Below are 25,759 nucleotides of genomic sequence, written 5' to 3' on the forward strand. Positions count from 1 at the left end.
GTGTGTGCGTGTGTGTATAGGTTTCTGTGTGTGTGTGCGGGTGTGTGTGGGTGCGCTCCCCGGGTGGGCTGAATGTCATGACTGTGTTAGGGGAGAGAAGGCCCAAAGAGGCCTTCATGGAGCTGCCATGGCATAGCAGTGCTCAGGAAAGAGCACCCTTCTTTCTTTAGGCTGGAGGCACACTCGAGTTTCTGCTTGAGGCAGAGGGACGGCAGAGAGGCCATCACTGGCTGAAGGCAAAGCAGAGAGATTTTCGGTGGAGCGATGGCTCCATCTGCTGGCTGACAAGCGTGGAAGGCGAAGCCTCGCTCCAACTGAGTTCCTGAGGAAGGTCCCAAGCAGGAGGCACTCTGGCTCCACAAGCTAGAGGGTCCTGCTTAGGACTTCCCAGTGGCTCCAGAGTGGATGGCAAGGGCATGTGGGTTGGAGGGTGCTCGGAAGCCGCAGGGGAGGCTTTGGGCACCCAGTGCTCTGTGACGAAACACGCTGCAGGCCCGAGCATCCATGAACTCCTCCAAGGTTTTGGAGCAGGAAATCTGTCCTTAGCAGAAGGCTTCCTGCAAAGGCCTGCAGGCCTTTCTGGGTGGCTAAGCTGCAGCTCCCTTGCAAGCTGCTGGTCCAGGGGCCTGTGTCCCTTGGTCTAAAGTGCTGTAGGAGGAGCTCCTAGCAAGGGGAGAGCAAGCACCTTGTTTCCCTTGAAGAGACTGGCTTGTACATGGGGAGGCCTGCCAGCAGCGAAGACAGCGCAGGCAGCATGGGGGTTTGGCAGGCAGCTAAGAGGCTGCAGGAGTCCTGCATGAAATAGGGGTCATGACTGGTTTCTCCTCAAGGCCCAATGGCAACGTGCACACACAGCCTCTGGACCTGCAGCTCCCGAGCAGTGCAAGAGACCCCCAGGCAGCACCCTGGGGCCTCCTCGGATGAGCTGTGCTCCATAGAGGGCCTGCCTGCTGGCAATGGCCTAGGCCACCCCAGGCCCTAGAGAGGCCCGGCTGAGCCTGGGATGGGCCCTGCCCTCGCAGTGCTCAGGGAAAACCCGTGTTTGAGGCCAGGCTGCAGGCACATTCAATGTTGTGTCTGCTGCAGAGAGACTTCAGCTAGGACTTCCAGGGGGAATGTGAAGTGCTGTGGTTTTTACCTGCAATCCATGTGCCTCACTTGGGGTGCCCGGCCCATCCGTCCCACACTCCTTGGATGTGTGTTCCTCAGACAGCTGGACAGCTGGGGAAGTGGACCTCCCCCAGCAAGGGAGACCTGCCTAGAACATTGCTCTGTGTACAAAGAGGATTCGCTGTGCCTCTGGCACTGGGGAGAGACTTTCTGCACCCAGGAGACACTTGGCACACACAGCGTTTCCCCATGGAAAGTGGTGTGAAAAAGAGCACCCGCCGGGGCTGCATGGCCCTCTGCGGTAGAAGCCCTCCACGCAGCAGGCTGTCATGGACTCGGCTGCAGGCCTTTGTGGCTGGAGAGACTGCAGCTCCTCTGGAGGCTCTGGGCCAATTTTCACTCACCTTCGAGTGCAATAGGCTTGTGGGTTAAGGTGCTTGCAAAGGAAGGCAAGCAGCCTGCTCCTTTCCATTAGGAACACGTGTGGTGAGAGGCTTGGCAGCAGAGAAGAACAAAGAGGGGCAGCCAAGGAGGGGATTTGCATGCAGCTGGGTGGCCCCCAAATCTCCTGTTTCCCAAGCAGGGAATGCCTGCTGTGCCCATCAGTGCCCATTTCTAAGTGGGCACCCAGCCTCTGGATCTGCCCTTTCCCAGCCCTGAAAACACACGCAGGCCACACCCTGAGCCCTTCCAACTGTGAACTTTGCTCCCTGTGAGGGCTGAATGCCACATCTGGCTAAGGTGGGAGAAGGCCCGAGGAGGCCTTGGGGGACCTGCCAAGACATAGCAGTGCTCAGCAATGAGCACTCTGCTTTCTTTTGGCTGGACGCACATTCCAGTTTCTGCTTGAGGCCCGGAGAGGTCAGATAGGCGACCCCCGGGGGAAGGCAGAGCAGAGGGTTTTTCGGTGGAGCGTTGGCTCCCTCTGCTGGCCGTCAAGCGTGGAAGGCTAAGCCTTGCTCCAGCTGAGTTCCTGAGCAAGTTTCCAAGCAGGAGGCACTCTGGCTCCACAAGCTAGAGGACTTCCCAGTGGCTCCAGAGTGGGTGGCAAGGGCATGTGAGATGGAGGGTGCTCAGAAGCCACAGGGGAGACTTGAGTGTGGTTGGGTGCAGGTGTGCCAATATGTGTGGGTGTGTGCGCATGTGTGCGAGTGTGTTTTAGTGTGTGTGAGAGTGTGCGTGAGTGCGGGCGTGCGAGTGTGTATGGGTGTGTGCGGGTGTGTGTGTGTGTGTGTGTGCGGGCATGTGCGTGTGTGTTTTGGTGGGGGTAGGTGTGTGTGTGTGTGTGTAGGCGTGTATGTGTATCTGCGGGTGTGTGCGGGTGTGTATAGGATTGTGTGTGTGTGTGGGGTGTGTGTGGGTGTGTGCGGCTGTGTGTGAATGTGTGTGGGTGTGTGCTAGTGTCTTTGGGTGTGTGTGAGTGGGTTTGGGTGTGTGCATGCGTGTGTTAGAGTGAGTGGGACTGTGCAGGGTGTGCAGGTGGGTTCGGGTGTGTGTGGATGTGTGCAGGAGTGTGCAAGTATATGCGGGTATGTGTGGTTGTGTGCAGGTTGTGTGTGTGATTGGGTGTGTTTGGGTTTGTGTGGGTGTTTGTTAGTGTGTGCGAGAGTGTGTGGGTGTGTATGAGTCTGTGTGGGTCTGTGAGAGTGTGTGTGAGTGCAAGTGCGTGTGTGCGGGTGCTTGAGGTTGTGCGCCTGTGCGAGAGGGTGAGTGGTTGTGTGCAGGTGTGTGAGGGTGTGGGTGTGAGGGTGTGTGTGAGTGTGTGCAGGTGTGTGAGGGTGAGTGGGTGTGTGCAGGTGTGTGCGTATGTGTGCGGGTGTGTGTGAGTGTGTGTGAGTGTGTTTGTGTGTGCGAGTGTCTATGGGTGTTTGTGGGTGTGTGCGGTTGAGTGCGACTGTGTGCAGGTGTGTGCGCGTGTGTATGTGTGTGTGCAGGTGAGTGTGGGTATGTGGGTGTGTGCGGGTGTGTGCGTGTGTGTATAGGTTTCTGTGTGTGTGTGCGGGTGTGTGTGGGTGCGCTCCCCGGGTGGGCTGAATGTCATGACTGTGTTAGGGGAGAGAAGGCCCAAAGAGGCCTTCATGGAGCTGCCATGGCATAGCAGTGCTCAGGAAAGAGCACCCTTCTTTCTTTAGGCTGGAGGCACACTCGAGTTTCTGCTTGAGGCAGAGGGACGGCAGAGAGGCCATCACTGGCTGAAGGCAAAGCAGAGAGATTTTCGGTGGAGCGATGGCTCCATCTGCTGGCTGACAAGCGTGGAAGGCGAAGCCTCGCTCCAACTGAGTTCCTGAGGAAGGTCCCAAGCAGGAGGCACTCTGGCTCCACAAGCTAGAGGGTCCTGCTTAGGACTTCCCAGTGGCTCCAGAGTGGATGGCAAGGGCATGTGGGTTGGAGGGTGCTCGGAAGCCGCAGGGGAGGCTTTGGGCACCCAGTGCTCTGTGACGAAACACGCTGCAGGCCCGAGCATCCATGAACTCCTCCAAGGTTTTGGAGCAGGAAATCTGTCCTTAGCAGAAGGCTTCCTGCAAAGGCCTGCAGGCCTTTCTGGGTGGCTAAGCTGCAGCTCCCTTGCAAGCTGCTGGTCCAGGGGCCTGTGTCCCTTGGTCTAAAGTGCTGTAGGAGGAGCTCCTAGCAAGGGGAGAGCAAGCACCTTGTTTCCCTTGAAGAGACTGGCTTGTACATGGGGAGGCCTGCCAGCAGCGAAGACAGCGCAGGCAGCATGGGGGTTTGGCAGGCAGCTAAGAGGCTGCAGGAGTCCTGCATGAAATAGGGGTCATGACTGGTTTCTCCTCAAGGCCCAATGGCAACGTGCACACACAGCCTCTGGACCTGCAGCTCCCGAGCAGTGCAAGAGACCCCCAGGCAGCACCCTGGGGCCTCCTCGGATGAGCTGTGCTCCATAGAGGGCCTGCCTGCTGGCAATGGCCTAGGCCACCCCAGGCCCTAGAGAGGCCCGGCTGAGCCTGGGATGGGCCCTGCCCTCGCAGTGCTCAGGGAAAACCCGTGTTTGAGGCCAGGCTGCAGGCACATTCAATGTTGTGTCTGCTGCAGAGAGACTTCAGCTAGGACTTCCAGGGGGAATGTGAAGTGCTGTGGTTTTTACCTGCAATCCATGTGCCTCACTTGGGGTGCCCGGCCCATCCGTCCCACACTCCTTGGATGTGTGTTCCTCAGACAGCTGGACAGCTGGGGAAGTGGACCTCCCCCAGCAAGGGAGACCTGCCTAGAACATTGCTCTGTGTACAAAGAGGATTCGCTGTGCCTCTGGCACTGGGGAGAGACTTTCTGCACCCAGGAGACACTTGGCACACACAGCGTTTCCCCATGGAAAGTGGTGTGAAAAAGAGCACCCGCCGGGGCTGCATGGCCCTCTGCGGTAGAAGCCCTCCACGCAGCAGGCTGTCATGGACTCGGCTGCAGGCCTTTGTGGCTGGAGAGACTGCAGCTCCTCTGGAGGCTCTGGGCCAATTTTCACTCACCTTCGAGTGCAATAGGCTTGTGGGTTAAGGTGCTTGCAAAGGAAGGCAAGCAGCCTGCTCCTTTCCATTAGGAACACGTGTGGTGAGAGGCTTGGCAGCAGAGAAGAACAAAGAGGGGCAGCCAAGGAGGGGATTTGCATGCAGCTGGGTGGCCCCCAAATCTCCTGTTTCCCAAGCAGGGAATGCCTGCTGTGCCCATCAGTGCCCATTTCTAAGTGGGCACCCAGCCTCTGGATCTGCCCTTTCCCAGCCCTGAAAACACACGCAGGCCACACCCTGAGCCCTTCCAACTGTGAACTTTGCTCCCTGTGAGGGCTGAATGCCACATCTGGCTAAGGTGGGAGAAGGCCCGAGGAGGCCTTGGGGGACCTGCCAAGACATAGCAGTGCTCAGCAATGAGCACTCTGCTTTCTTTTGGCTGGACGCACATTCCAGTTTCTGCTTGAGGCCCAGAGAGGTCAGATAGGCGATCCCCGGGGGAAGGCAGAGCAGAGGGTTTTTCGGTGGAGCGTTGGCTCCCTCTGCTGGCCGTCAAGCGTGGAAGGCTAAGCCTTGCTCCAGCTGAGTTCCTGAGCAAGTTTCCAAGCAGGAGGCACTCTGGCTCCACAAGCTAGAGGACTTCCCAGTGGCTCCAGAGTGGGTGGCAAGGGCATGTGAGATGGAGGATGCTCAGAAGCCACAGGGGAGACTTGAGTGTGGTTGGGTGCAGGTGTGCCAATATGTGTGGGTGTGTGCGCATGTGTGCGAGTGTGTTTTAGTGTGTGTGAGAGTGTGCGTGAGTGCGGGCGTGCGAGTGTGTATGGGTGTGTGCGGGTGTGTGTGTGTGTGTGTGTGCGGGCATGTGCGTGTGTGTTTTGGTGGGGGTAGGTGTGTGTGTGTGTGTGTAGGCGTGTATGTGTATCTGCGGGTGTGTGCGGGTGTGTATAGGATTGTGTGTGTGTGGGGGTGTGTGTGGGTGTGTGCGGCTGTGTGTGAATGTGTGTGGGTGTGTGCTAGTGTCTTTGGGTGTGTGTGAGTGGGTTTGGGTGTGTGCATGCGTGTGTTAGAGTGAGTGGGACTGTGCAGGGTGTGCAGGTGGGTTCGGGTGTGTGTGGATGTGTGCAGGAGTGTGCAAGTATATGCGGGTATGTGTGGTTGTGTGCAGGTTGTGTGTGTGATTGGGTGTGTTTGGGTTTGTGTGGGTGTTTGTTAGTGTGTGCGAGAGTGTGTGGGTGTGTATGAGTCTGTGTGGGTCTGTGAGAGTGTGTGTGAGTGCAAGTGCGTGTGTGCGGGTGCTTGAGGTTGTGCGCCTGTGCGAGAGGGTGAGTGGTTGTGTGCAGGTGTGTGAGGGTGTGGGTGTGAGGGTGTGTGTGAGTGTGTGCAGGTGTGTGAGGGTGAGTGGGTGTGTGCAGGTGTGTGCGTATGTGTGCGGGTGTGTGTGAGTGTGTGTGAGTGTGTTTGTGTGTGCGAGTGTCTATGGGTGTTTGTGGGTGTGTGCGGTTGAGTGCGACTGTGTGCAGGTGTGTGCGCGTGTGTATGTGTGTGTGCAGGTGAGTGTGGGTATGTGGGTGTGTGCGGGTGTGTGCGTGTGTGTATAGGTTTCTGTGTGTGTGTGCGGGTGTGTGTGGGTGCGCTCCCCGGGTGGGCTGAATGTCATGACTGTGTTAGGGGAGAGAAGGCCCAAAGAGGCCTTCATGGAGCTGCCATGGCATAGCAGTGCTCAGGAAAGAGCACCCTTCTTTCTTTAGGCTGGAGGCACACTCGAGTTTCTGCTTGAGGCAGAGGGACGGCAGAGAGGCCATCACTGGCTGAAGGCAAAGCAGAGAGATTTTCGGTGGAGCGATGGCTCCATCTGCTGGCTGACAAGCGTGGAAGGCGAAGCCTCGCTCCAACTGAGTTCCTGAGGAAGGTCCCAAGCAGGAGGCACTCTGGCTCCACAAGCTAGAGGGTCCTGCTTAGGACTTCCCAGTGGCTCCAGAGTGGATGGCAAGGGCATGTGGGTTGGAGGGTGCTCAGAAGCCGCAGGGTAGGCTTTGGGCACCCAGTGCTCTGTGACGAAACACGCTGCAGGCCCGAGCATCCATGAACTCCTCCAAGGTTTTGGAGCAGGAAATCTGTCCTTAGCAGAAGGCTTCCTGCAAAGGCCTGCAGGCCTTTCTGGGTGGCTAAGCTGCAGCTCCCTTGCAGGCTGCTGGTCCAGGGGCCTGTGTCCCTTGGTCTAAAGTGCTGTAGGAGGAGCTCCTAGCAAGGGGAGAGCAAGCACCTTGTTTCCCTTGAAGAGACTGGCTTGTACATGGGGAGGCCTGCCAGCAGCGAAGACAGCGCAGGCAGCATGGGGGTTTGGCAGGCAGCTAAGAGGCTGCAGGAGTCCTGCATGAAATAGGGGTCATGACTGGTTTCTCCTCAAGGCCCAATGGCAACGTGCACACACAGCCTCTGGACCTGCAGCTCCCGAGCAGTGCAAGAGACCCCCAGGCAGCACCCTGGGGCCTCCTCGGATGAGCTGTGCTCCATAGAGGGCCTGCCTGCTGGCAATGGCCTAGGCCACCCCAGGCCCTAGAGAGGCCCGGCTGAGCCTGGGATGGGCCCTGCCCTCGCAGTGCTCAGGGAAAACCCGTGTTTGAGGCCAGGCTGCAGGCACATTCAATGTTGTGTCTGCTGCAGAGAGACTTCAGCTAGGACTTCCAGGGGGAATGTGAAGTGCTGTGGTTTTTACCTGCAATCCATGTGCCTCACTTGGGGTGCCCGGCCCATCCGTCCCACATTCCTTGGATGTGTGTTCCTCAGACAGCTGGACAGCTGGGGAAGTGGACCTCCCCCAGCAAGGGAGACCTGCCTAGAACATTGCTCTGTGTACAAAGAGGATTCGCTGTGCCTCTGGCACTGGGGAGAGACTTTCTGCACCCAGGAGACACTTGGCACACACAGCGTTTCCCCATGGAAAGTGGTGTGAAAAAGAGCACCCGCCGGGGCTGCATGGCCCTCTGCGGTAGAAGCCCTCCACGCAGCAGGCTGTCATGGACTCGGCTGCAGGCCTTTGTGGCTGGAGAGACTGCAGCTCCTCTGGAGGCTCTGGGCCAATTTTCACTCACCTTCGAGTGCAATAGGCTTGTGGGTTAAGGTGCTTGCAAAGGAAGGCAAGCAGCCTGCTCCTTTCCATTAGGAACACGTGTGGTGAGAGGCTTGGCAGCAGAGAAGAACAAAGAGGGGCAGCCAAGGAGGGGATTTGCATGCAGCTGGGTGGCCCCCAAATCTCCTGTTTCCCAAGCAGGGAATGCCTGCTGTGCCCATCAGTGCCCATTTCTAAGTGGGCACCCAGCCTCTGGATCTGCCCTTTCCCAGCCCTGAAAACACACGCAGGCCACACCCTGAGCCCTTCCAACTGTGAACTTTGCTCCCTGTGAGGGCTGAATGCCACATCTGGCTAAGGTGGGAGAAGGCCCGAGGAGGCCTTGGGGGACCTGCCAAGACATAGCAGTGCTCAGCAATGAGCACTCTGCTTTCTTTTGGCTGGACGCACATTCCAGTTTCTGCTTGAGGCCCGGAGAGGTCAGATAGGCGATCCCCGGGGGAAGGCAGAGCAGAGGGTTTTTTGGTGGAGCGTTGGCTCCCTCTGCTGGCCGTCAAGCGTGGAAGGCTAAGCCTTGCTCCAGCTGAGTTCCTGAGCAAGTTTCCAAGCAGGAGGCACTCTGGCTCCACAAGCTAGAGGACTTCCCAGTGGCTCCAGAGTGGGTGACAAGGGCATGTGAGATGGAGGGTGCTCAGAAGCCACAGGGGAGACTTGAGTGTGGTTGGGTGCAGGTGTGCCAATATGTGTGGGTGTGTGCGCATGTGTGCGAGTGTGTTTTAGTGTGTGTGAGAGTGTGCGTGAGTGCGGGCATGCGAGTGTGTATGGGTGTGTGCGGGGGTGTGTGTGTGTGTGTGCGGGCATGTGCGTGTGTGTTTTGGTGGGGGTAGGTGTGTGTGTGTGTGTGTAGGCGTGTATGTGTATCTGCGGGTGTGTGCGGGTGTGTATAGGATTGTGTGTGTGTGTGGGGTGTGTGTGGGTGTGTGCGGCTGTGTGTGAATGTGTGTGGGTGTGTGCTAGTGTCTTTGGGTGTGTGTGAGTGGGTTTGGGTGTGTGCATGCGTGTGTTAGAGTGAGTGGGACTGTGCAGGGTGTGCAGGTGGGTTCGGGTGTGTGTGGATGTGTGCAGGAGTGTGCAAGTATATGCGGGTATGTGTGGTTGTGTGCAGGTTGTGTGTGTGATTGGGTGTGTTTGGGTTTGTGTGGGTGTTTGTTAGTGTGTGCGAGAGTGTGTGGGTGTGTATGAGTCTGTGTGGGTCTGTGAGAGTGTGTGTGAGTGCAAGTGCGTGTGTGCGGGTGCTTGAGGTTGTGCGCCTGTGCGAGAGGGTGAGTGGTTGTGTGCAGGTGTGTGAGGGTGTGGGTGTGAGGGTGTGTGTGAGTGTGTGCAGGTGTGTGAGGGTGAGTGGGTGTGTGCAGGTGTGTGCGTATGTGTGCGGGTGTGTGTGAGTGTGTGTGAGTGTGTTTGTGTGTGCGAGTGTCTATGGGTGTTTGTGGGTGTGTGCGGTTGAGTGCGACTGTGTGCAGGTGTGTGCGCGTGTGTATGTGTGTGTGCAGGTGAGTGTGGGTATGTGGGTGTGTGCGGGTGTGTGCGTGTGTGTATAGGTTTCTGTGTGTGTGTGCGGGTGTGTGTGGGTGCGCTCCCCGGGTGGGCTGAATGTCATGACTGTGTTAGGGGAGAGAAGGCCCAAAGAGGCCTTCATGGAGCTGCCATGGCATAGCAGTGCTCAGGAAAGAGCACCCTTCTTTCTTTAGGCTGGAGGCACACTCGAGTTTCTGCTTGAGGCAGAGGGACGGCAGAGAGGCCATCACTGGCTGAAGGCAAAGCAGAGAGATTTTCGGTGGAGCGATGGCTCCATCTGCTGGCTGACAAGCGTGGAAGGCGAAGCCTCGCTCCAACTGAGTTCCTGAGGAAGGTCCCAAGCAGGAGGCACTCTGGCTCCACAAGCTAGAGGGTCCTGCTTAGGACTTCCCAGTGGCTCCAGAGTGGATGGCAAGGGCATGTGGGTTGGAGGGTGCTCGGAAGCCGCAGGGGAGGCTTTGGGCACCCAGTGCTCTGTGACGAAACACGCTGCAGGCCCGAGCATCCATGAACTCCTCCAAGGTTTTGGAGCAGGAAATCTGTCCTTAGCAGAAGGCTTCCTGCAAAGGCCTGCAGGCCTTTCTGGGTGGCTAAGCTGCAGCTCCCTTGCAAGCTGCTGGTCCAGGGGCCTGTGTCCCTTGGTCTAAAGTGCTGTAGGAGGAGCTCCTAGCAAGGGGAGAGCAAGCACCTTGTTTCCCTTGAAGAGACTGGCTTGTACATGGGGAGGCCTGCCAGCAGCGAAGACAGCGCAGGCAGCATGGGGGTTTGGCAGGCAGCTAAGAGGCTGCAGGAGTCCTGCATGAAATAGGGGTCATGACTGGTTTCTCCTCAAGGCCCAATGGCAACGTGCACACACAGCCTCTGGACCTGCAGCTCCCGAGCAGTGCAAGAGACCCCCAGGCAGCACCCTGGGGCCTCCTCGGATGAGCTGTGCTCCATAGAGGGCCTGCCTGCTGGCAATGGCCTAGGCCACCCCAGGCCCTAGAGAGGCCCGGCTGAGCCTGGGATGGGCCCTGCCCTCGCAGTGCTCAGGGAAAACCCGTGTTTGAGGCCAGGCTGCAGGCACATTCAATGTTGTGTCTGCTGCAGAGAGACTTCAGCTAGGACTTCCAGGGGGAATGTGAAGTGCTGTGGTTTTTACCTGCAATCCATGTGCCTCACTTGGGGTGCCCGGCCCATCCGTCCCACACTCCTTGGATGTGTGTTCCTCAGACAGCTGGACAGCTGGGGAAGTGGACCTCCCCCAGCAAGGGAGACCTGCCTAGAACATTGCTCTGTGTACAAAGAGGATTCGCTGTGCCTCTGGCACTGGGGAGAGACTTTCTGCACCCAGGAGACACTTGGCACACACAGCGTTTCCCCATGGAAAGTGGTGTGAAAAAGAGCACCCGCCGGGGCTGCATGGCCCTCTGCGGTAGAAGCCCTCCACGCAGCAGGCTGTCATGGACTCGGCTGCAGGCCTTTGTGGCTGGAGAGACTGCAGCTCCTCTGGAGGCTCTGGGCCAATTTTCACTCACCTTCGAGTGCAATAGGCTTGTGGGTTAAGGTGCTTGCAAAGGAAGGCAAGCAGCCTGCTCCTTTCCATTAGGAACACGTGTGGTGAGAGGCTTGGCAGCAGAGAAGAACAAAGAGGGGCAGCCAAGGAGGGGATTTGCATGCAGCTGGGTGGCCCCCAAATCTCCTGTTTCCCAAGCAGGGAATGCCTGCTGTGCCCATCAGTGCCCATTTCTAAGTGGGCACCCAGCCTCTGGATCTGCCCTTTCCCAGCCCTGAAAACACACGCAGGCCACACCCTGAGCCCTTCCAACTGTGAACTTTGCTCCCTGTGAGGGCTGAATGCCACATCTGGCTAAGGTGGGAGAAGGCCCGAGGAGGCCTTGGGGGACCTGCCAAGACATAGCAGTGCTCAGCAATGAGCACTCTGCTTTCTTTTGGCTGGACGCACATTCCAGTTTCTGCTTGAGGCCCGGAGAGGTCAGATAGGCGATCCCCGGGGGAAGGCAGAGCAGAGGGTTTTTCGGTGGAGCGTTGGCTCCCTCTGCTGGCCGTCAAGCGTGGAAGGCTAAGCCTTGCTCCAGCTGAGTTCCTGAGCAAGTTTCCAAGCAGGAGGCACTCTGGCTCCACAAGCTAGAGGACTTCCCAGTGGCTCCAGAGTGGGTGGCAAGGGCATGTGAGATGGAGGGTGCTCAGAAGCCACAGGGGAGACTTGAGTGTGGTTGGGTGCAGGTGTGCCAATATGTGTGGGTGTGTGCGCATGTGTGCGAGTGTGTTTTAGTGTGTGTGAGAGTGTGCGTGAGTGCGGGCGTGCGAGTGTGTATGGGTGTGTGCGGGTGTGTGTGTGTGTGTGTGTGCGGGCATGTGCGTGTGTGTTTTGGTGGGGGTAGGTGTGTGTGTGTGTGTGTAGGCGTGTATGTGTATCTGCGGGTGTGTGCGGGTGTGTATAGGATTGTGTGTGTGTGTGGGGTGTGTGTGGGTGTGTGCGGCTGTGTGTGAATGTGTGTGGGTGTGTGCTAGTGTCTTTGGGTGTGTGTGAGTGGGTTTGGGTGTGTGCATGCGTGTGTTAGAGTGAGTGGGACTGTGCAGGGTGTGCAGGTGGGTTCGGGTGTGTGTGGATGTGTGCAGGAGTGTGCAAGTATATGCGGGTATGTGTGGTTGTGTGCAGGTTGTGTGTGTGATTGGGTGTGTTTGGGTTTGTGTGGGTGTTTGTTAGTGTGTGCGAGAGTGTGTGGGTGTGTATGAGTCTGTGTGGGTCTGTGAGAGTGTGTGTGAGTGCAAGTGCGTGTGTGCGGGTGCTTGAGGTTGTGCGCCTGTGCGAGAGGGTGAGTGGTTGTGTGCAGGTGTGTGAGGGTGTGGGTGTGAGGGTGTGTGTGAGTGTGTGCAGGTGTGTGAGGGTGAGTGGGTGTGTGCAGGTGTGTGCGTATGTGTGCGGGTGTGTGTGAGTGTGTGTGAGTGTGTTTGTGTGTGCGAGTGTCTATGGGTGTTTGTGGGTGTGTGCGGTTGAGTGCGACTGTGTGCAGGTGTGTGCGCGTGTGTATGTGTGTGTGCAGGTGAGTGTGGGTATGTGGGTGTGTGCGGGTGTGTGCGTGTGTGTATAGGTTTCTGTGTGTGTGTGCGGGTGTGTGTGGGTGCGCTCCCCGGGTGGGCTGAATGTCATGACTGTGTTAGGGGAGAGAAGGCCCAAAGAGGCCTTCAGGGAGCTGCCATGGCATAGCAGTGCTCAGGAAAGAGCACCCTTCTTTCTTTAGGCTGGAGGCACACTCGAGTTTCTGCTTGAGGCAGAGGGACGGCAGAGAGGCCATCACTGGCTGAAGGCAAAGCAGAGAGATTTTCGGTGGAGCGATGGCTCCATCTGCTGGCTGACAAGCGTGGAAGGCGAAGCCTCGCTCCAACTGAGTTCCTGAGGAAGGTCCCAAGCAGGAGGCACTCTGGCTCCACAAGCTAGAGGGTCCTGCTTAGGACTTCCCAGTGGCTCCAGAGTGGATGGCAAGGGCATGTGGGTTGGAGGGTGCTCGGAAGCCGCAGGGGAGGCTTTGGGCACCCAGTGCTCTGTGACGAAACACGCTGCAGGCCCGAGCATCCATGAACTCCTCCAAGGTTTTGGAGCAGGAAATCTGTCCTTAGCAGAAGGCTTCCTGCAAAGGCCTGCAGGCCTTTCTGGGTGGCTAAGCTGCAGCTCCCTTGCAAGCTGCTGGTCCAGGGGCCTGTGTCCCTTGGTCTAAAGTGCTGTAGGAGGAGCTCCTAGCAAGGGGAGAGCAAGCACCTTGTTTCCCTTGAAGAGACTGGCTTGTACATGGGGAGGCCTGCCAGCAGCGAAGACAGCGCAGGCAGCATGGGGGTTTGGCAGGCAGCTAAGAGGCTGCAGGAGTCCTGCATGAAATAGGGGTCATGACTGGTTTCTCCTCAAGGCCCAATGGCAACGTGCACACACAGCCTCTGGACCTGCAGCTCCCGAGCAGTGCAAGAGACCCCCAGGCAGCACCCTGGGGCCTCCTCGGATGAGCTGTGCTCCATAGAGGGCCTGCCTGCTGGCAATGGCCTAGGCCACCCCAGGCCCTAGAGAGGCCCGGCTGAGCCTGGGATGGGCCCTGCCCTCGCAGTGCTCAGGGAAAACCCGTGTTTGAGGCCAGGCTGCAGGCACATTCAATGTTGTGTCTGCTGCAGAGAGACTTCAGCTAGGACTTCCAGGGGGAATGTGAAGTGCTGTGGTTTTTACCTGCAATCCATGTGCCTCACTTGGGGTGCCCGGCCCATCCGTCCCACACTCCTTGGATGTGTGTTCCTCAGACAGCTGGACAGCTGGGGAAGTGGACCTCCCCCAGCAAGGGAGACCTGCCTAGAACATTGCTCTGTGTACAAAGAGGATTCGCTGTGCCTCTGGCACTGGGGAGAGACTTTCTGCACCCAGGAGACACTTGGCACACACAGCATTTCCCCATGGAAAGTGGTGTGAAAAAGAGCACCCGCCGGGGCTGCATGGCCCTCTGCGGTAGAAGCCCTCCACGCAGCAGGCTGTCATGGACTCGGCTGCAGGCCTTTGTGGCTGGAGAGACTGCAGCTCCTCTGGAGGCTCTGGGCCAATTTTCACTCACCTTCGAGTGCAATAGGCTTGTGGGTTAAGGTGCTTGCAAAGGAAGGCAAGCAGCCTGCTCCTTTCCATTAGGAACACGTGTGGTGAGAGGCTTGGCAGCAGAGAAGAACAAAGAGGGGCAGCCAAGGAGGGGATTTGCATGCAGCTGGGTGGCCCCCAAATCTCCTGTTTCCCAAGCAGGGAATGCCTGCTGTGCCCATCAGTGCCCATTTCTAAGTGGGCACCCAGCCTCTGGATCTGCCCTTTCCCAGCCCTGAAAACACACGCAGGTCACACCCTGAGCCCTTCCAACTGTGAACTTTGCTCCCTGTGAGGGCTGAATGCCACATCTGGCTAAGGTGGGAGAAGGCCCGAGGAGGCCTTGGGGGACCTGCCAAGACATAGCAGTGCTCAGCAATGAGCACTCTGCTTTCTTTTGGCTGGACGCACATTCCAGTTTCTGCTTGAGGCCCGGAGAGGTCAGATAGGCGATCCCCGGGGGAAGGCAGAGCAGAGGGTTTTTCGGTGGAGCGTTGGCTCCCTCTGCTGGCCGTCAAGCGTGGAAGGCTAAGCCTTGCTCCAGCTGAGTTCCTGAGCAAGTTTCCAAGCAGGAGGCACTCTGGCTCCACAAGCTAGAGGACTTCCCAGTGGCTCCAGAGTGGGTGGCAAGGGCATGTGAGATGGAGGGTGCTCAGAAGCCACAGGGGAGACTTGAGTGTGGTTGGGTGCAGGTGTGCCAATATGTGTGGGTGTGTGCGCATGTGTGTGAGTGTGTTTTAGTGTGTGTGAGAGTGTGCGTGAGTGCGGGCGTGCGAGTGTGTATGGGTGTGTGCGGGTGTGTGTGTGTGTGTGTGTGCGGGCATGTGCGTGTGTGTTTTGGTGGGGGTAGGTGTGTGTGTGTGTGTGTAGGCGTGTATGTGTATCTGCGGGTGTGTGCGGGTGTGTATAGGATTGTGTGTGTGTGTGGGGTGTGTGTGGGTGTGTGCGGCTGTGTGTGAATGTGTGTGGGTGTGTGCTAGTGTCTTTGGGTGTGTGTGAGTGGGTTTGGGTGTGTGCATGCGTGTGTTAGAGTGAGTGGGACTGTGCAGGGTGTGCAGGTGGGTTCGGGTGTGTGTGGATGTGTGCAGGAGTGTGCAAGTATATGCGGGTATGTGTGGTTGTGTGCAGGTTGTGTGTGTGATTGGGTGTGTTTGGGTTTGTGTGGGTGTTTGTTAGTGTGTGCGAGAGTGTGTGGGTGTGTATGAGTCTGTGTGGGTCTGTGAGAGTGTGTGTGAGTGCAAGTGCGTGTGTGCGGGTGCTTGAGGTTGTGCGCCTGTGCGAGAGGGTGAGTGGTTGTGTGCAGGTGTGTGAGGGTGTGGGTGTGAGGGTGTGTGTGAGTGTGTGCAGGTGTGTGAGGGTGAGTGGGTGTGTGCAGGTGTGTGCGTATGTGTGCGGGTGTGTGTGAGTGTGTGTGAGTGTGTTTGTGTGTGCGAGTGTCTATGGGTGTTTGTGGGTGTGTGCGGTTGAGTGCGACTGTGTGCAGGTGTGTGCGCGTGTGTATGTGTGTGTGCAGGTGAGTGTGGGTATGTGGGTGTGTGCGGGTGTGTGCGTGTGTGTATAGGTTTCTGTGTGTGTGTGCGGGTGTGTGTGGGTGCGCTCCCCGGGTGGGCTGAATGTCATGACTGTGTTAGGGGAGAGAAGGCCCAAAGAGGCCTTCATGGAGCTGCCATGGCATAGCAGTGCTCAGGAAAGAGCACCCTTCTTTCTTTAGGCTGGAGGCACACTCGAGTTTCTGCTTGAGGCAGAGGGACGGCAGAGAGGCCATCACTGGCTGAAGGCAAAGCAGAGAGATTTTCGGTGGAGCGATGGCTCCATCTGCTGGCTGACAAGCGTGGAAGGCGAAGCCTCGCTCCAACTGAGTTCCTGAGGAAGGTCCCAAGCAGGAGGCACTCTGGCTCCACAAGCTAGAGGGTCCTGCTTAGGACTTCCCAGTGGCTCCAGAGTGGATGGCAAGGGCATGTGGGTTGGAGGGTGCTCGGAAGCCGCAGGGGAGGCTTTGGGCACCCAGTGCTCTGTGACGAAACACGCTGCAGGCCCGAGCATCCATGAACTCCTCCAAGGTTTTGGAGCAGGAAATCTGTCCTTAGCAGAAGGCTTCCTGCAAAGGCCTGCAGGCCTTTCTGGGTGGCTAAGCTGCAGCTCCCTTGCAAGCTGCTGGTCCAGGGGCCTGTGTCCCTTGGTCTAAAGTGCTGTAGGAGGAGCTCCTAGCAAGGGGAGAGCAAGCACCTTGTTTCCCTTGAAGAGACTGGCTTGTACATGGGGAGGCCTGCCAGCAGCGAAGACAGCGCAGGCAGCATGGGGGTTTGGCAGGCAGCTAAGAGGCTGCAGGAGTCCTGCATGAAATAGGGGTCATGACTGGTTTCTCCTCAAGGCCCAATGGCAACGTGCACACACAGCCTCTGGACCTGCAGCTCCCGAGCAGTGCAAGAGACCCCCAGGCAGCACCCTGGGGCCTCCTCGGATGAGCTGTGCTCCATAGAGGGCCTGCCTGCTGGCAATGGCCTAGGCCACCCCAGGCCCTAGAGAGGCCCGGCTGAGCCTGGGATGGGCCCTGCCCTCGCAGTGCTCAGGGAAAACCCGTGTTTGAGGCCAGGCTGCAGGCACATTCAATGTTGTGTCTGCTGCAGAGAGACTTCAGCTAGGACTTCCAGGGGGAATGTGAAGTGCTGTGGTTTTTACCTGCAATCCATGTGCCTCACTTGGGGTGCCCGGCCCATCCGTCCCACACTCCTTGGATGTGTGTTCCTCAGACAGCTGGACAGCTGGGGAAGTGGACCTCCCCCAGCAAGGGAGACCTGCCTAGAACATTGCTCTGTGTACAAAGAGGATTCGCTGTGCCTCTGGCACTGGGGAGAGACTTTCTGCACCCAGGAGACACTTGGCACACACAGCGTTTCCCCATGGAAAGTGGTGTGAAAAAGAGCACCCGCCGGGGCTGCATGGCCCTCTGCGGTAGAAGCCCTCCACGCAGCAGGCTGTCATGGACTCGGCTGCAGGCCTTTGTGGCTGGAGAGACTGCAGCTCCTCTGGAGGCTCTGGGCCAATTTTCACTCACCTTCGAGTGCAATAGGCTTGTGGGTTAAGGTGCTTGCAAAGGAAGGCAAGCAGCCTGCTCCTTTCCATTAGGAACACGTGTGGTGAGAGGCTTGGCAGCAGAGAAGAACAAAGAGGGGCAGCCAAGGAGGGGATTTGCATGCAGCTGGGTGGCCCCCAAATCTCCTGTTTCCCAAGCAGGGAATGCCTGCTGTGCCCATCAGTGCCCATTTCTAAGTGGGCACCCAGCCTCTGGATCTGCCCTTTCCCAGCCCTGAAAACACACGCAGGCCACACCCTGAGCCCTTCCAACTGTGAACTTTGCTCCCTGTGAGGGCTGAATGCCACATCTGGCTAAGGTGGGAGAAGGCCCGAGGAGGCCTTGGGGGACCTGCCAAGACATAGCAGTGCTCAGCAATGAGCACTCTGCTTTCTTTTGGCTGGACGCACATTCCAGTTTCTGCTTGAGGCCCGGAGAGGTCAGATAGGCGATCCCCGGGGGAAGGCAGAGCAGAGGGTTTTTCGGTGGAGCGTTGGCTCCCTCTGCTGGCCGTCAAGCGTGGAAGGCTAAGCCTTGCTCCAGCTGAGTTCCTGAGCAAGTTTCCAAGCAGGAGGCACTCTGGCTCCACAAGCTAGAGGACTTCCCAGTGGCTCCAGAGTGGGTGGCAAGGGCATGTGAGATGGAGGGTGCTCAGAAGCCACAGGGGAGACTTGAGTGTGGTTGGGTGCAGGTGTGCCAATATGTGTGGGTGTGTGCGCATGTGTGCGAGTGTGTTTTAGTGTGTGTGAGAGTGTGCGTGAGTGCGGGCGTGCGAGTGTGTATGGGTGTGTGCGGGTGTGTGTGTGTGTGTGTGTGCGGGCATGTGCGTGTGTGTTTTGGTGGGGGTAGGTGTGTGTGTGTGTGTGTAGGCGTGTATGTGTATCTGCAGGTGTGTGCGGGTGTGTATAGGATTGTGTGTGTGTGGGGGTGTGTGTGGGTGTGTGCGGCTGTGTGTGAATGTGTGTGGGTGTGTGCTAGTGTCTTTGGGTGTGTGTGAGTGGGTTTGGGTGTGTGCATGCGTGTGTTAGAGTGAGTGGGACTGTGCAGGGTGTGCAGGTGGGTTCGGGTGTGTGTGGATGTGTGCAGGAGTGTGCAAGTATATGCGGGTATGTGTGGTTGTGTGCAGGTTGTGTGTGTGATTGGGTGTGTTTGGGTTTGTGTGGGTGTTTGTTAGTGTGTGCGAGAGTGTGTGGGTGTGTATGAGTCTGTGTGGGTCTGTGAGAGTGTGTGTGAGTGCAAGTGCGTGTGTGCGGGTGCTTGAGGTTGTGCGCCTGTGCGAGAGGGTGAGTGGTTGTGTGCAGGTGTGTGAGGGTGTGGGTGTGAGGGTGTGTGTGAGTGTGTGCAGGTGTGTGAGGGTGAGTGGGTGTGTGCAGGTGTGTGCGTATGTGTGCGGGTGTGTGTGAGTGTGTGTGAGTGTGTTTGTGTGTGCGAGTGTCTATGGGTGTTTGTGGGTGTGTGCGGTTGAGTGCGACTGTGTGCAGGTGTGTGCGCGTGTGTATGTGTGTGTGCAGGTGAGTGTGGGTATGTGGGTGTGTGCGGGTGTGTGCGTGTGTGTATAGGTTTCTGTGTGTGTGTGCGGGTGTGTGTGGGTGCGCTCCCCGGGTGGGCTGAATGTCATGACTGTGTTAGGGGAGAGAAGGCCCAAAGAGGCCTTCAGGGAGCTGCCATGGCATAGCAGTGCTCAGGAAAGAGCACCCTTCTTTCTTTAGGCTGGAGGCACACTCGAGTTTCTGCTTGAGGCAGAGGGACGGCAGAGAAGCCATCACTGGCTGAAGGCAAAGCAGAGAGATTTTCGGTGGAGCGATGGCTCCATCTGCTGGCTGACAAGCGTGGAAGGCGAAGCCTCGCTCCAACTGAGTTCCTGAGGAAGGTCCCAAGCAGGAGGCACTCTGGCTCCACAAGCTAGAGGGTCCTGCTTAGGACTTCCCAGTGGCTCCAGAGTGGATGGCAAGGGCATGTGGGTTGGAGGGTGCTCGGAAGCCGCAGGGGAGGCTTTGGGCACCCAGTGCTCTGTGACGAAACACACTGCAGGCCCGAGCATCCATGAACTCCTCCAAGGTTTTGGAGCAGGAAATCTGTCCTTAGCAGAAGGCTTCCTGCAAAGGCCTGCAGGCCTTTCTGGGTGGCTAAGCTGCAGCTCCCTTGCAGGCTGCTGGTCCAGGGGCCTGTGTCCCTTGGTCTAAAGTGCTGTAGGAGGAGCTCCTAGCAAGGGGAGAGCAAGCACCTTGTTTCCCTTGAAGAGACTGGCTTGTACATGGGGAGGCCTGCCAGCAGCGAAGACAGCGCAGGCAGCATGGGGGTTTGGCAGGCAGCTAAGAGGCTGCAGGAGTCCTGCATGAAATAGGGGTCATGACTGGTTTCTCCTCAAGGCCCAATGGCAACGTGCACACACAGCCTCTGGACCTGCAGCTCCCGAGCAGTGCAAGAGACCCCCAGGCAGCACCCTGGGGCCTCCTCGGATGAGCTGTGCTCCATAGAGGGCCTGCCTGCTGGCAATGGCCTAGGCCACCCCAGGCCCTAGAGAGGCCCGGCTGAGCCTGGGATGGGCCCTGCCCTCGCAGTGCTCAGGGAAAACCCGTGTTTGAGGCCAGGCTGCAGGCACATTCAATGTTGTGTCTGCTGCAGAGAGACTTCAGCTAGGACTTCCAGGGGGAATGTGAAGCGCTGTGGTTTTTACCTGCAATCCATGTGCCTCACTTGGGGTGCCCGGCCCATCCGTCCCACACTCCTTGGATGTGTGTTCCTCAGACAGCTGGACAGCTGGGGAAGTGGACCTCCCCCAGCAAGGGAGACCTGCCTAGAACATTGCTCTGTGTACAAAGAGGATTCGCTGTGCCTCTGGCACTGGGGAGAGACTTTCTGCACCCAGGAGACACTTGGCACACACAGCGTTTCCCCATGGAAAGTGGTGTGAAAAAGAGCACCCGCCGGGGCTGCATGGCCCTCTGCGGTAGAAGCCCTCCACGCAGCAGGCTGTCATGGACTCGGCTGCAGGCCTTTGTGGCTGGAGAGACTGCAGCTCCTCTGGAGGCTCTGGGCCAATTTTCACTCACCTTCGAGTGCAATAGGCTTGTGGGTTAAGGTGCTTGCAAAGGAAGGCAAGCAGCCTGCTCCTTTCCATTAGGAACACGTGTGGTGAGAGGCTTGGCAGCAGAGAAGAACAAAGAGGGGCAGCCAAGGAGGGGATTTGCATGCAGCTGGGTGGCCCCCAAATCTCCTGTTTCCCAAGCAGGGAATGCCTGCTGTGCCCATCAGTGCCCATTTCTAAGTGGGCACCCAGCCTCTGGATCTGCCCTTTCCCAGCCCTGAAAACACACGCAGGCCACACCCTGAGCCCTTCCAACTGTGAACTTTGCTCCCTGTGAGGGCTGAATGCCACATCTGGCTAAGGTGGGAGAAGGCCCGAGGAGGCCTTGGGGGACCTGCCAAGACATAGCAGTGCTCAGCAATGAGCACTCTGCTTTCTTTTGGCTGGACGCACATTCCAGTTTCTGCTTGAGGCCCGGAGAGGTCAGATAGGCGATCCCCGGGGGAAGGCAGAGCAGAGGGTTTTTCGGTGGAGCGTTGGCTCCCTCTGCTGGCCGTCAAGCGTGGAAGGCTAAGCCTTGCTCCAGCTGAGTTCCTGAGCAAGTTTCCAAGCAGGAGGCACTCTGGCTCCACAAGCTAGAGGACTTCCCAGTGGCTCCAGAGTGGGTGGCAAGGGCATGTGAGTTGGAGGGTGCTCAGAAGCCACAGGGGAGACTTGAGTGTGGTTGGGTGCAGGTGTGCCAATATGTGTGGGTGTGTGCGCATGTGTGTGAGTGTGTTTTAGTGTGTGTGAGAGTGTGCGTGAGTGCGGGCGTGCGAGTGTGTATGGGTGTGTGCGGGTGTGTGTGTGTGTGTGTGTGGGCATGTGCGTGTGTGTTTTGGTGGGGGTAGGTGTGTGTGTGTGTGTGTAGGCGTGTATGTGTATCTGCGGGTGTGTGCGGGTGTGTATAGGATTGTGTGTGTGTGTGGGGTGTGTGTGGGTGTGTGCGGCTGTGTGTGAATGTGTGTGGGTGTGTGCTAGTGTCTTTGGGTGTGTGTGAGTGGGTTTGGGTGTGTGCATGCGTGTGTTAGAGTGAGTGGGACTGTGCAGGGTGTGCAGGTGGGTTCGGGTGTGTGTGGATGTGTGCAGGAGTGTGCAAGTATATGCGGGTATGTGTGGTTGTGTGCAGGTTGTGTGTGTGATTGGGTGTGTTTGGGTTTGTGTGGGTGTTTGTTAGTGTGTGCGAGAGTGTGTGGGTGTGTATGAGTCTGTGTGGGTCTGTGAGAGTGTGTGTGAGTGCAAGTGCGTGTGTGCGGGTGCTTGAGGTTGTGCGCCTGTGCGAGAGGGTGAGTGGTTGTGTGCAGGTGTGTGAGGGTGTGGGTGTGAGGGTGTGTGTGAGTGTGTGCAGGTGTGTGAGGGTGAGTGGGTGTGTGCAGGTGTGTGCGTATGTGTGCGGGTGTGTGTGAGTGTGTGTGAGTGTGTTTGTGTGTGCGAGTGTCTATGGGTGTTTGTGGGTGTGTGCGGTTGAGTGCGACTGTGTGCAGGTGTGTGCGCGTGTGTATGTGTGTGTGCAGGTGAGTGTGGGTATGTGGGTGTGTGCGGGTGTGTGCATGTGTGTATAGGTTTCTGTGTGTGTGTGCGGGTGTGTGTGGGTGCGCTCCCCGGGTGGGCTGAATGTCATGACTGTGTTAGGGGAGAGAAGGCCCAAAGAGGCCTTCAGGGAGCTGCCATGGCATAGCAGTGCTCAGGAAAGAGCACCCTTCTTTCTTTAGGCTGGAGGCACACTCGAGTTTCTGCTTGAGGCAGAGGGACGGCAGAGAGGCCATCACTGGCTGAAGGCAAAGCAGAGAGATTTTCGGTGGAGCGATGGCTCCATCTGCTGGCTGACAAGCGTGGAAGGCGAAGCCTCGCTCCAACTGAGTTCCTGAGGAAGGTCCCAAGCAGGAGGCACTCTGGCTCCACAAGCTAGAGGGTCCTGCTTAGGACTTCCCAGTGGCTCCAGAGTGGATGGCAAGGGCATGTGGGTTGGAGGGTGCTCGGAAGCCGCAGGGGAGGCTTTGGGCACCCAGTGCTCTGTGACGAAACACGCTGCAGGCCCGAGCATCCATGAACTCCTCCAAGGTTTTGGAGCAGGAAATCTGTCCTTAGCAGAAGGCTTCCTGCAAAGGCCTGCAGGCCTTTCTGGGTGGCTAAGCTGCAGCTCCCTTGCAGGCTGCTGGTCCAGGGGCCTGTGTCCCTTGGTCTAAAGTGCTGTAGGAGGAGCTCCTAGCAAGGGGAGAGCAAGCACCTTGTTTCCCTTGAAGAGACTGGCTTGTACATGGGGAGGCCTGCCAGCAGCGAAGACAGCGCAGGCAGCATGGGGGTTTGGCAGGCAGCTAAGAGGCTGCAGGAGTCCTGCATGAAATAGGGGTCATGACTGGTTTCTCCTCAAGGCCCAATGGCAACGTGCACACACAGCCTCTGGACCTGCAGCTCCCGAGCAGTGCAAGAGACCCCCAGGCAGCACCCTGGGGCCTCCTCGGATGAGCTGTGCTCCATAGAGGGCCTGCCTGCTGGCAATGGCCTAGGCCACCCCAGGCCCTAGAGAGGCCCGGCTGAGCCTGGGATGGGCCCTGCCCTCGCAGTGCTCAGGGAAAACCCGTGTTTGAGGCCAGGCTGCAGGCACATTCAATGTTGTGTCTGCTGCAGAGAGACTTCAGCTAGGACTTCCAGGGGGAATGTGAAACGCTGTGGTTTTTACCTGCAATCCATGTGCCTCACTTGGGGTGCCCGGCCCATCCGTCCCACACTCCTTGGATGTGTGTTCCTCAGACAGCTGGACAGCTGGGGAAGTGGACCTCCCCCAGCAAGGGAGACCTGCCTAGAACATTGCTCTGTGTACAAAGAGGATTCGCTGTGCCTCTGGCACTGGGGAGAGACTTTCTGCACCCAGGAGACACTTGGCACACACAGCGTTTCCCCATGGAAAGTGGTGTGAAAAAGAGCACCCGCCGGGGCTGCATGGCCCTCTGCGGTAGAAGCCCTCCACGCAGCAGGCTGTCATGGACTCGGCTGCAGGCCTTTGTGGCTGGAGAGACTGCAGCTCCTCTGGAGGCTCTGGGCCAATTTTCACTCACCTTCGAGTGCAATAGGCTTGTGGGTTAAGGTGCTTGCAAAGGAAGGCAAGCAGCCTGCTCCTTTCCATTAGGAACACGTGTGGTGAGAGGCTTGGCAGCAGAGAAGAACAAAGAGGGGCAGCCAAGGAGGGGATTTGCATGCAGCTGGGTGGCCCCCAAATCTCCTGTTTCCCAAGCAGGGAATGCCTGCTGTGCCCATCAGTGCCCATTTCTAAGTGGGCACCCAGCCTCTGGATCTGCCCTTTCCCAGCCCTGAAAACACACGCAGGCCACACCCTGAGCCCTTCCAAGTGTGAACTTTGCTCCCTGTGAGGGCTGAATGCCACATCTGGCTAAGGTGGGAGAAGGCCCGAGGAGGCCTTGGGGGACCTGCCAAGACATAGCAGTGCTCAGCAATGAGCACTCTGCTTTCTTTTGGCTGGACGCACATTCCAGTTTCTGCTTGAGGCCCGGAGAGGTCAGATAGGCGATCCCCGGGGGAAGGCAGAGCAGAGGGTTTTTCGGTGGAGCGTTGGCTCCCTCTGCTGGCCGTCAAGCGTGGAAGGCTAAGCCTTGCTCCAGCTGAGTTCCTGAGCAAGTTTCCAAGCAGGAGGCACTCTGGCTCCACAAGCTAGAGGACTTCCCAGTGGCTCCAGAGTGGGTGGCAAGGGCATGTGAGTTGGAGGGTGCTCAGAAGCCACAGGGGAGACTTGAGTGTGGTTGGGTGCAGGTGTGCCAATATGTGTGGGTGTGTGCGCATGTGTGTGAGTGTGTTTTAGTGTGTGTGAGAGTGTGCGTGAGTGCGGGCGTGCGAGTGTGTATGGGTGTGTGCGGGTGTGTGTGTGTGTGTGTGTGCGGGCATGTGCGTGTGTGTTTTGGTGGGGGTAGGTGTGTGTGTGTGTGTGTAGGCGTGTATGTGTATCTGCGGGTGTGTGCGGGTGTGTATAGGATTGTGTGTTTGTGTGGGGTGTGTGTGGGTGTGTGTGGCTGTGTGTGAATGTGTGTGGGTGTGTGCTAGTGTCTTTGGGTGTGTGTGAGTGGGTTTGGGTGTGTGCATGCGTGTGTTAGAGTGAGTGGGACTGTGCAGGGTGTGCAGGTGGGTTCGGGTGTGTGTGGATGTGTGCAGGAGTGTGCAAGTATATGCGGGTATGTGTGGTTGTGTGCAGGTTGTGTGTGTGATTGGGTGCGTTTGGGTTTGTGTGGGTGTTTGTTAGTGTGTGCGAGAGTGTGTGGGTGTGTATGAGTCTGTGTGGGTCTGTGAGAGTGTGTGTGAGTGCAAGTGCGTGTGTGCGGGTGCTTGAGGTTGTGCGCCTGTGCGAGAGGGTGAGTGGTTGTGTGCAGGTGTGTGAGGGTGTGGGTGTGAGGGTGTGTGTGAGTGTGTGCAGGTGTGTGAGGGTGAGTGGGTGTGTGCAGGTGTGTGCGTATGTGTGCGGGTGTGTGTGAGTGTGTGTGAGTGTGTTTGTGTGTGCGAGTGTCTATGGGTGTTTGTGGGTGTGTGCGGTTGAGTGCGACTGTGTGCAGGTGTGTGCGCGTGTGTATGTGTGTGTGCAGGTGAGTGTGGGTATGTGGGTGTGTGCGGGTGTGTGCATGTGTGTATAGGTTTCTGTGTGTGTGTGCGGGTGTGTGTGGGTGCGCTCCCCGGGTGGGCTGAATGTCATGACTGTGTTAGGGGAGAGAAGGCCCAAAGAGGCCTTCAGGGAGCTGCCATGGCATAGCAGTGCTCAGGAAAGAGCACCCTTCTTTCTTTAGGCTGGAGGCACACTCGAGTTTCTGCTTGAGGCAGAGGGACGGCAGAGAGGCCATCACTGGCTGAAGGCAAAGCAGAGAGATTTTCGGTGGAGCGATGGCTCCATCTGCTGGCTGACAAGCGTGGAAGGCGAAGCCTCGCTCCAACTGAGTTCCTGAGGAAGGTCCCAAGCAGGAGGCACTCTGGCTCCACAAGCTAGAGGGTCCTGCTTAGGACTTCCCAGTGGCTCCAGAGTGGATGGCAAGGGCATGTGGGTTGGAGGGTGCTCGGAAGCCGCAGGGGAGGCTTTGGGCACCCAGTGCTCTGTGACGAAACACGCTGCAGGCCCGAGCATCCATGAACTCCTCCAAGGTTTTGGAGCAGGAAATCTGTCCTTAGCAGAAGGCTTCCTGCAAAGGCCTGCAGGCCTTTCTGGGTGGCTAAGCTGCAGCTCCCTTGCAGGCTGCTGGTCCAGGGGCCTGTGTCCCTTGGTCTAAAGTGCTGTAGGAGGAGCTCCTAGCAAGGGGAGAGCAAGCACCTTGTTTCCCTTGAAGAGACTGGCTTGTACATGGGGAGGCCTGCCAGCAGCGAAGACAGCGCAGGCAGCATGGGGGTTTGGCAGGCAGCTAAGAGGCTGCAGGAGTCCTGCATGAAATAGGGGTCATGACTGGTTTCTCCTCAAGGCCCAATGGCAACGTGCACACACAGCCTCTGGACCTGCAGCTCCCGAGCAGTGCAAGAGACCCCCAGGCAGCACCCTGGGGCCTCCTCGGATGAGCTGTGCTCCATAGAGGGCCTGCCTGCTGGCAATGGCCTAGGCCACCCCAGGCCCTAGAGAGGCCCGGCTGAGCCTGGGATGGGCCCTGCCCTCGCAGTGCTCAGGGAAAACCCGTGTTTGAGGCCAGGCTGCAGGCACATTCAATGTTGTGTCTGCTGCAGAGAGACTTCAGCTAGGACTTCCAGGGGGAATGTGAAGCGCTGTGGTTTTTACCTGCAATCCATGTGCCTCACTTGGGGTGCCCGGCCCATCCGTCCCACACTC

Source organism: Hippopotamus amphibius, chromosome 8 (assembly GCF_030028045.1).
Source record: "Hippopotamus amphibius kiboko isolate mHipAmp2 chromosome 8, mHipAmp2.hap2, whole genome shotgun sequence".
Lineage (NCBI taxonomy): Eukaryota > Metazoa > Chordata > Mammalia > Artiodactyla > Hippopotamidae > Hippopotamus > Hippopotamus amphibius.